Source organism: Lygodium microphyllum, chromosome 9, assembly GCF_053477565.2.
Source record: "Lygodium microphyllum isolate KBCC chromosome 9, Lygodium_microphyllum_v1.1.10, whole genome shotgun sequence".
In the NCBI taxonomy this organism is placed as follows: Eukaryota; Viridiplantae; Streptophyta; class Polypodiopsida; order Schizaeales; family Lygodiaceae; genus Lygodium; species Lygodium microphyllum.
Genome location: NC_141143.1, coordinates 2468477 through 2475388, shown reverse-complemented (window position 1 = coordinate 2475388; position 6912 = coordinate 2468477). Strand labels below are relative to the sequence as shown.

Here is a 6912-nt window from a genome sequence, read left to right as displayed (position 1 = left end):
GCTAAGCACCAATGCCTATTGCTAGAGGACGAGAAAAATAGATTACAAATCATTTTCTCTTTGTTAACTCCTCTTATATGTAGTGGTCTTGTTTGTCATTTTTGAATAAATAGTCCTAGAAGTAGAAGTGTTATTTTCCCTCTTCACCTACTTTCTCTTTGTGCTATCATTATTTTTCTCCTATTGTTTCTACAGGTTAATATCTTAAGCATTTCACCTCGTCCCATGGCATTGGTCGTTTTCTTTTTCATAATCTTTACGTTACCCCAATGGTGACCTGTCGAGTTATCAATCCAAAACTTTGGGTTCAAATCGTATTTTTTGTTGATTTTACCATCATATGATTGTATGATGAGCCAATTGAACTAAAGATGTACTAGACACCATGCATTCAGTGCATTGATTAAGCTACACCCATTGGATCAAAACCACTACACTCATGCATGCATGGTGACGTGTTGGCGCACATGCATGAACACACACACGCAAATGACAAATGAAATTATCTTTGGAATTCTATATCTTTAGGGTAGGGAAAATTTGCTCTGGCGAGACCGATGCCGATTCTTTGGCTCATGTTTATATTGAATGTTGATATGGCTTTGTCATCCTTGTTGCTTAATGAGTTTCCAAATTTTTGAGGAAAGGGGAAAGCTAGCATGATTAAGTGGCACGAAACACTGAAAATTATTGCATGCCAACTCCTCTAGCATTCTTATATTACTGCATGCCAACTCCACTAGCATTTCGTAGAAGGTGGGGGCGTTCGAGGTGGTGAGGTGGTTACTTTAGAGAAAAGAGAAGGGATTTCCACCTAAAAGAAGTAGATATCGATGAGCCTTGAAGATGAAAGAATTGGGGGACCATGGTCCATGCATGGCCAAGGGAGGAGGGTAAGGTAAGTAAGTAAGAGACGGCATGGAAGGGAAGGGAAGGGGAGGTGGGATATGATTGGCCCCTTTGATGGAGGAGCTGATAATACGGGGTCGGCACAGTCCGCATAAGCGGAGTCGTATGAATCATGCTCATGCATGATGAGGCGCAAAGCGTTTGTCTAGAAAACTCGACGACTTGTGATGTCTCACCTCGGCCCCACCTTGATATTTTACGAGAGTGGGCGGCAGGGCGTGGGTCCCACCCGGTGGGCAAGGAGGCAACGGCGCCCGGTCTCTCACCAGCTGGCAATCGATGCTCTGTTTGCGTAGTCTCACCAGCTGGCAATCAATGGCTTGCCGCTTCCCCCCCCCCGGGCGCTGTCATCTGTGCCTCGTCGGACAAGATGGATATATATATCCATATGTGTGTATAAAATGTTCTGCTTGGACGGAGGAGAAGGCGCGTTGCTTTTCCACTCGGGCATCCATCGTCATTATTCTAGCCTATGCGTCAACCAGTTCCTCGGGACCTTTGCCTGGCAATTCCGCACATGCCCATGCCCTGCATTATATTCGATCGCCTCCTCTTCCTCGCCATCATCTCGATCAAAATCAAACCGCATACATTGACTCCACAGAATCCCAAATCTCATATTTCCAAATTCCCCTCTTCTGTCCCTCCCTTCCTCTCTCGCTATTGACTTGTTCATCGGATCTAACACCCCCTTCCCTTCCTTCCTTTGTACATACATACCCGCCCTACATATCTCGACTCTGTGTTACCCGCCCTACATATCTCGACTCTGTGTTTCTCAATTCTCATACCCAGTTTTCCATCCTTTCCTCAGAGTCTGAATTCCTTCATGGCCATCGCCTCCACCAGCAGCAGCTGCAGCCGCATGAGACCCAGATCAGGTCCTGCAATCAGGCGCTATCACCATGGTCTGCCCCTCATGCCTCCTCTCAATCCAACCGCCCTGTCTCTCGTCAAAGCTCTGATCAACCTCTCCCAGGAGGTGCTCTGCTCTTCCATCGCCAGCAGCTGCCCTTGCCAGAAGCGTAACATCGCAGCGATGGCCAGACGAGTCAAGATCTTGTTGATGATGTTCGAGGAGATCAAAGACGCCGGCACGGTCCTACCTCCCTCCGCCTTGCTATGCTTCAGCCAGCTTCATGTCGTCGTCCAGAGGGTGAAGCTTCTCATGGACGACTGCGCAGACTCCAGCAGGATATGGCTCCTTATGGAACACCAGCGCTTGTCTACGGAATTCCACGATCTCACGCAGGAGATGGCTGCCGCGTTGGAAATTCTTCCTCTGTCGCTGCTGGACGTGTCGTGCGATGTCAGAGAGCAAGTGGAGCTGCTGCGGGCGCAGGCAAAGAAGGCCAAGCTTTATGTGGATCCCGGAGAGGCGGAGCTGTGGACGGAGGTGCAGTCGGTCATGGCGGCCTTCGAGAAGAAGGAGACGCCGGACGCGACGAGGTTGGCGAAGATCTTCGGAAGGCTGGAGCTCAAGGACGCCAAGGATTGCCAGAGGGAGGTGGAGAGGATGCAGGAGGAGGTGGAGGTGGAGGAGGAAGAGGGGGGGCCGAAGGCGAGGCTGATGCGGGTGTGCTTCAACGACATGGTGAGCTTCGTCAGGTACTGCAAGTGTGTGCTGTATGGGGTGACGGAGATGGAGACGGAGGAGGCGAGCGAGGAATTCACAGCAGAGGAAGAAGATGATGATGAGGTGAAGGTGCCGGACGACTTCCGTTGCCCGATTTCGTTAGAATTGATGGGAGATCCGGTGATCGTGTCGACGGGGCAGACGTACGAGAGGGCAGCCATTAGCACGTGGATCGAGAGCGGCCACCAGACGTGCCCGAAGTCCGGCCAGCGGCTGGCGCACAAGACCCTCGTCCCCAACTACGCCCTCCGGAACGTCATCCGCCAGTGGTGCCTGCGCCACAACGTGCGCCTCAAGCCGCCGGAGCCGCCCATCCGGGCCAGCGACATTGCCTCCCCGCCGACGGCAGCCGCGATGGAGGCCACCAAGCTGACGGCGGAGTTCCTGCTGCGGGAGCTGCCGGCAGCGACGCCGGACGCGCGGCGGCACATCGCGGGCGAGCTCCGCCTGCTGGCCAAGAGCGGGTCGAATAACAGGAAGCTGGTGGCGGAGGTGGGCGCCATCCCGGCCCTGATCCCGCTGCTGACGTCCGGCGACGCGCGGACGCAGGAGCACGCCGTGACGGCGATACTGAACCTGTCCATCTACGCGCCGAACAAGGCCCTGATTGTGGAGGCGGGCGCGGTGGAGCCGCTGATAGGGCTGGTGCAGGCGGGCGGGAGCGAGTCAGAGGTGGCGAGGGAGAACGCGGCGGCGGCGCTCTTCAGCCTGTCGCACGTGGCGGACTACGCGGCGCTGCTGGGCGGGAGGCCGGAAGCCATCGAGGGCCTGCTGGATCTCCTCCGCGGGGGCAGCCACCGTGGGCGGCGGGATGCTGCGTCGGCGCTCTTCAACATGGCGATCTACCACCCCAACCGCCCGGCGCTGGTGGCCGCCGGTGCCGTGGCCGTTCTCATGGACTCCCTCTCGCCGTCCGGGGCCGGCCTGCTGACGGACGAGACCCTGGCCGTCTTGGCCGTGCTGGCCGGATGCCGCGAGGGCCTCCTGGCCCTGGCGGCCCGCCCGTATGCCGTGGCGCATCTGGTGGCCCTCTTGCACACTGCCTCCCCCAAGAGCAAGGAGAACGCCGCCTCCGTGCTGCTCCAGCTCTGCCGCCATGGCGGCGACCCCTTCGTCCAGGGCCTCCTCTGCGACCAGCCATCCGTCCTGCCTTGCCTCCGTAGCTTGCTCAGCACTGGCACCCCTCGCGCTACCCGCAAGGCCACCTGTCTCCTCCGCATCTTCCACAGATTCTCCTCCCATCAACGCAGCATTGCCTCTGATCTGCAGCAGCAGCAGCATCGTCATCAACATGACGCCACCACCTTGGCTCACTAGCCCGCTCCCTCCCCGACCCCCCACAACAAACATTCTTCTTCTTAATGATCGATCATCATCGACATGAAGCCACCACCTTCGCGGGGCAGCATGAGTCTCATATCCCACAGAATTTCACATTCTTTCTTCGACATTCTTTTCAAAGAGAGGAACAAAACCTTTCAATTGACGACATGAAAGACGCTAGCATTCTTTATTAGTGTGCACACTTTACTTGTAGGTATAAATCCATTCTCCAATGTTTGTGTGTGCGCTTCTTACAACTTGAGAATAAATCTCCAACAAAGGGAGAGACCCTATTATTATTTGAAATCAATCTCTCTCTCTCTCTCTCTCTCTCTCTCTCTCTCTCTCTCTCTAAACATTTTGTTGTAATGCAAGGAATCAATCAACAAATTGTCTACGGTAATATTTGCTATAATGGTGGGAATCAAGCAACAAATTGTCTAACAAACATTATGTCTCCTAGATTAACATCATTATATCTTAAGAAGAGGTTAACATGCCACCCTAGTCTACCTAATAACTACCCAAAACCATAGTCAAAGCTTCTCTTTTTAATCATCTCACTATGAAGAAGAGAGTTACCATTGTAATGGCTTGTTGCAAATCCAAAATGCTATGCTAATTATCATGTGATGCTTCTTCATGGTTTCATGAAGTTATTTTGGTGTTTCATGATAATACTGCTACAGTATATCACTCTACTAGTTCTACATACAAGAAAAGAAGCCAATTCCTCTTACCAAACTCAACCTACTCATTATCAAGTGGATGAGCGATTGCAACATTTAGTGATGGGTAGAGTGGTCTTGCTGCAAACTTCTATAGCAACAAGCATGAGATTTTTAACTTCCAATCCCTTACCATTGTTAAGAAAGACAAGAAGGTAGCCCACAATGAATCTAAATCCACCAGTCAATCCTAAGGTTAGGGCCTTCAAATTTTCTGGGAAGAAGAAGAGAGATCCATACTACCATGTGGCTCAATTCAAGACAAGATGGCTTGCTAGTGGCTTCCATAACATGTATGGGGACAAGATCAAGTCCTAGCAATTTGCTGCAACCTTTAAGGGTTAGGCCATGGATTGGTATAGCACATATGGCATTGGCCATTTTGCCTCTGATGATGTACTCAAAAATGCATTTTTAAGTAGGTTTAGAAAAGATAAAATAGCTACATATATATTAAAGAAGTTGAAACAAATTAAGCAGAATTCAATGTTGGTACAAGGCTGTCCATAGAAATCCAAGAATTTGCTGAACAGAATAGTGGTACAAAATCGTCTTTCCGCAGAAAGACACTGTCCAGCCTAGGGTAGAACCTTCCAAACCTCAAGATTGGGTTGTATGTGATCGCACTCCGTCCGCGGTCAATAGGGAATTTACTGGCTCAGAGCCCCTCTAAGCTTCCTTGAGCCTCAAGAGCTGTCCTACATAGCAAGGGCACTTATCACTCGGCCCTTTGCCCTCTCAAGTGCTTGTAATATCCATATGCCCCATAGGAACCCCCCCCCCCCTTTTATATTTTTCTTTCAAATTTTTTTCCCCCTCCCTCCCCCCCTGACAGTACGTCGGGGAGAGAGAGAGGGAGTGAAGTAGGGAAAGGGGGGGCATGCTGCCCAGGTGGCAGCAAACAGTTGCGCCCCCCCTTTAAAAGGCCACCCCTCCTCCTCCTCGTCAACGAGTCCCCCCCCTTGCTTGCAGATGCCACCCCCTGCCGTCATCCTGTCCAGCAGCCCCTAGCACCCACAGGCCCCCCCTCAGCGACAGACGACGCCCCTGAGATCGTGTATGAAGGAGTGGGGAAGACAAGGGAAGAAGAGGGAAGAAGAGGGAGAGAAGGAGGAGGGAAGAGGAAGAAGAAGAGGGAGAGAAGGAGAAGGAGGGAAGAGGAAGGAGGAGGGAGAGAGAGAAGAGGAGGAAGAAAGAGAGAGAAGGAGAAGGAGAGTGAGTGGGAAGGAGAAGAAGAAGAGTTAGAAGAAGGAGTAGGGAAGAGAAGGGAAGGAGGAGGGGGGAAGAGGAGGAGAAGAGGGAGAATAGAGGAGAAAAGAAGAAGAAGAGAAGTAGTGAGAGAGAAGGAGAAGGAGAGAAGGAGTGAGGAGAGAGAAGAAGAAGAAGTGGGGAAGAGAAGGGAAGAAGAGGGAGAGAAGGAGAAGGAGAGAAGAGGAAGGAGGGAGAGAGAGAAGAGGAGGAAGAGGGAAAGAGAAGGAGAAGGAGAGAAGAAGAAGGAGTGGGAGAGAGAAGGAGTGAGGAGAGAGAAGGAGTGGGGGAAGAGAAGGGGAGAAGAGGGAGAGAAGGAGGAGTGGGAGAGAGAAGAGAAGAAGTAGAAGAAGGAGGAAAAAGAAAGGGGTAGAAGAGAGGAGAGGAGAAGAAGAAGGAGAAGGAGAGAGGTAGAGGGAGAGAGGTAGAGGAAGAAGAAGAAGAGGTAGAATGAAAGAGGGGAGAAGTAGTAGAAGAAGAAGAAGAAGAGTAGAAGGAGAAAAGAGAGAAGAGGAAGAGAAAGAGAGAGAAGGAGAAGAAGGAGAAGAAGGAGAAAAGAAGTGGGAGAGGGAGAAGGAGAAGAGGAGAGGGAGAGAGAGAGAGAGAGAGAGTAGGGGAATAAGTGAAAAGAAGAAGAGAGAGAGGGAGAAAGAAAGAAGGAGAGGGAGTGAGAGTTGGTGAGTAACCGCAATAAGCCACCCCCAAACCACTCCCTCAGCGAAGGATCCCATCCAGCAGTCTTTCCCACCTGAACCTATCAAACTGAACACCGTGAAGGTCCGGACTGCCCAATCTCCGCAAGGCGAATGGCTCCCAAGAAGAAAGTCGCGGGAAGTGTAGGCGCCCAAGCTACTGGTAATGCTGGAGAGGCGAGCGGAGCGACCAACGCAACAAACACAAATCAAACCCAGGTTCTAAGTTTTAAAATTAATTAGGTATTATTTCTCATGGAAGAGATGAAAGGGTTGGTGACATGCATGGAACAAGAATGAGTCATAGGGTTTTTGTTTACTCTAAGCACTAAGTTGCATGCATAAAACGGTAGAGTATGGAATTTTACACACAAAA

At 51.3% G+C, this 6912-nt stretch overlaps 1 pseudogene; it reads left to right on the top strand.

Moving 5' to 3' along the window:
- Nucleotides 1-1333: 1333 nt before the first annotated feature.
- LOC148030754 (U-box domain-containing protein 1 pseudogene) lies at nucleotides 1334-4284 on the top strand (annotated as a pseudogene).
- The last annotated feature ends 2628 nt before the right edge of the window (nucleotides 4285-6912 follow it).